We start from the raw sequence: 4,113 nt of genomic DNA on the forward strand, positions 1-4,113 counted from the left end.
GAAACCAATCAGCTCCGAATAAATTTCGTTTACCGAGCAAATGTTTTTTCCGTTAAATTTCACATTCGGAATGCCCCCCCCCCCCCAGTTATTTTTCCACTATTCGAAGAGAAACTTTATTATATATATATGTTCTTTTTATCGGAAAACGGAGGGAGGAAAAAGACGTTAACATCCAGTTAGAATTCGACATGAAACTGTGATAACATGGTCTGTGAGGAAATAAGTTGTGCTAAAGAAATATATAAAGGAGAAAAACATGCACAAGTTCCTTACGTATTAGCGCATTCTTGACTGTTTTTTCTTCCCTATCCAATCCCGTTATGACGAGAAATTCTTTTATTTTATATTTTTTTTTTATATTAAAGTTGGTGGAAAGTAATCTAAAATGTTCTCGGAATTTATTTTTTAGTAACTGAGGAGGAAAATAATAGAATTTCACAAGAAAGAATTTGTGTCCGAACTTTTAGGTCGATTACACGCATTTTCGTTATCGATTTGTCGAATATGTATATGTTTTATATTCTGTTGTGAAATATATTTAATGTTGAATAGAGAAATTTTGAATTTGTGAATTTTTCCTTTTAAAATTTCGAGTCGTTTTCTGTATGAATTATGAATTTTTCTTCTCTAGGTATTTTTTCGATATATTTGTGATGGGATTGACTTTTGGTGTGGATTTTGTTGATAGTAAAATACGTCAAATGACTTTCATTTGTATTAATGGACATACAAACTGAATGAATGAATGAACGCCAGAACTTTGCCGCTGGACTTATCCCGTTGCCGAGATCTCTTCCAGCCCAGCTTCGTGGCAGAGTCTGGAACACTTTATTTTGTGTTAAAAAAAACAAAAAAAAACATACAAACTTTTTTACAACATATTTTTCCCGGACAATCGGGTACTGTCGTGATTAAAAAATTTTGTGGGGATTACAGACAAGATGGGATTAGGAGTTGGAGAAGTTTCGGGGTTTAGTTAAGATGAATGTGCACATATTAGGATGGAGGTATGTTTTAAAAGCAATTGAGCGCGCCCCCCCCCCATGCTATCTCATCTGTTATCTTACACTTGCCATATTATATACACAGGATACAAAAAGAAAAAGAAATGAGAATCTTATTACGAAATAATATATATATATATATATATATCCATCGGAGCGAGTCATCTCGCTTAACACCTTATTGGTGAGCAAATGGGTTTGATAACTTGCGACTAGAAGCCAGCATCAGTTTTATTGGGTTGAGTTCACTCGCTCCGGCGGATTTAATGAAAATATGGACATACAAACTGAAAACAAAATTGTATTTTATTATCTTCTTTGTACTGAGTGCCCCATAATTTGGTAAATGGTTCAAAAATTCATAAAAATGGAAGGAATTGGTATAATTGAATGCGGCTTGCAGAAAGAAGTTATTCTCACAAAAGTTTTTTTTTTGGCCCAAGTTCGATAACAAAAGACATGATTTTGGATCATTGTCAAGCTGGCCTATTTTTTCGTGATAATTATGTACACGTTAGTTACAGCAATCCATCAAAATACTGTCACGATGCGGAAATAATTTTTTTTCTTCAAAATTTGGCAAAAAAAAACTATGTTTATATAATTATTTTTCCCCCTCTCATCACATGGGGCTAATCCATTACAGCTGCTATATATATGTATATATATATGTATCACACGTTAGCGGTTGAAAAAAATGGATTTGGCTCCTACCAGGCCGTCTTACATGAGCACATCGAGCCTTGATTATGGATTTCCGGCACTTCGCGAATTGTTCGGCTGAAGTCCAAATAATTTCTGCATTTCGGACTTTGGCCAAAACTCTTGACTGATTCGCGAAGTGGCTGTCATGGATTGGCTGCACTTCGGGTTTTGATAGTAACATATATGTATATATTGGAAAGCGAGATTTCTTGCATGCTTTGGTTACAAATGCTCTGAAAATTTTGAATTTGGTATTTGACATGGGGACTTTTGAATGTATCAATTTTTCTTTTACGATTTTTCTTTTATGAGAATGACATTACATTCCGACTTTTCGAAGCCAATTGACATTCACAACGCGCAAGATCAACAAAAAAACTGCAATGTTTCCAAATTTACGACAGCAGCTATAATAACATCTGTTTTTATGTCTCGTACGTTTCTCTTCTATACATACATCGTATGTTCCATTTTTGTGTTTTATTATTCTTATTTTCTTTTAACTTTATCTAAAGCCACGGAACGTTTTGCTGAAAAACGTCTGAATTTTACTTTTGTTTATTTTATTTATATTTTTTTGCTATTTCTGCGTTATTTTTTATCGCAACGAAATGAAAGTATTTGGACGGGGGGAAAAATTCAACCTGAATCTTTTTAGTTTTGTGTTTCTTTCTCTCTCCGCATTCTGATGTTTTCTCATTTGTTCTATGTTTTCACATGATTTGTTTCATCTGAACGACAGCAAACGAGGTAATTTTATGCAAAAGTAACTTTGAAAAGCTCCCGAAGTTGAAGAAAACGACTGACGAATTTATCTCCGATGTCCAGTCGAGAAGAAAAGCTTTTTGGAGTGCACGATACCATCCAAAAAATAATGCTTTTTTTGTAGTCTGTTTCATTTCTTTGGTCGACTACGTTCTTTTTATACACGCTTATTTGCCTCATATTTTAGAGACTTAACAATATTGAAGGAGCCAAACCCCCAAAGTTGAATAATTTTGTAATTCATTATTATAAGAACAATTTCTGACTGCATGCGAACCTCTAACGCCAGTCTAGGACGAATCATTGGAATTCAGGACAATTTGTGAATTAGACTTTTTACGGTGTTTCAAGAAAATGTTTTAGGTCCCATTCATGGATTATACTACTACTGCCATTAAAGGGGGCACATGACTGTTGAATATAGGAAAATTGGGTGGAGAGTAATGTTTGTTCCAAATTCCTTGAAAATTCATAAATAGCATTATTGTTCTGTGCATACCTTGAGGAGTTTCTATTCTTAACTGTACTTGCCACAAATTTTGAGAAAATATTCTCCTTTTTTTTCAAATTCGAAATAAAATTGAAAAAAATATTGACAAAATTTTCGACTCAACACATTCCCTCGCTGAGCGCATTATTTCATCTTCATATATGGATATTTTTTTAACAAAAAAAATGTTTCATGTTCGGAATTGACTGTTTAATACTAGAATGAAGCAGCCATTTTTGAAGATATGTCAGTTGAAAACAATTTTTTTTAAATTTCAAAAGCTTTTAATAATTTAATTTTTATAATTTTTTTTCAAATTTAAAATGTGATTGTATCAACAACATTGAGATTAATTCTATACACATAGCAAAGCAGCATATTGTTATCAAATTTCATAGCCATTTGAAAATTAGTTCATGAGATATGATACGCGCAATAGTCAAAAACACATTTTGAGGAAGTAACGTGTTGAAGGTCTGCTTTCAACATAGGTTTGCAACATACCTCTGTTTAATTCAGTGGTTCCCAAACTTTTTGATCCATCGCCCCTTCTTCAAATTATTTTTCTTCTCATCGCCCAAACCACACCAACTCATAGATAGCATCCTATACTAAACCAAAGCTTCTACCACCCCCTACACCTTTCCATCGGCCCCCTCCTCCGGGGGTGATATTGCCCACTTTGGGAAACACTGGTTTAATTATTGTTTCGCATTCCGAATCGGTTAGTTTCACCGACATCGAAGATTCCTCGAGATTTTGGCGTTGTTACCGAGGTGTCGTTAAAATCGAGATTGACGTTTTCAAGACCTTTTTTTGGACGAATAATATATTCAAATACTGTGCGTGAAGTTTTTATTTTATTATGATTACAGCGTGACCACATATTTCACGAAAATAACTTAGGAAAATTAGGATCGTAAATACTGGACACGAATACAATCACGAATTTACACAGAAATTTATTTCGCCTTTTTTTCCCCCTGATTAACTGCATGATTATGATCACATAATTTATATAATGCACAGTCCATAAATTACATTTCTTTAAAAACGTACAAACAATAATTTGAAGTACCGAACTCTAATTTATCGAAGCGAGGTAATTAATCGAATTAATACACATAATTGCAAACACAATAGAAC

Source organism: Pholcus phalangioides, unplaced genomic scaffold (genome assembly GCF_987345545.1).
Source record: "Pholcus phalangioides strain wild (caught in Gottingen) unplaced genomic scaffold, Ppha-v1.0 ptg000042l_1, whole genome shotgun sequence".
In the NCBI taxonomy this organism is placed as follows: Eukaryota; Metazoa; Arthropoda; class Arachnida; order Araneae; family Pholcidae; genus Pholcus; species Pholcus phalangioides.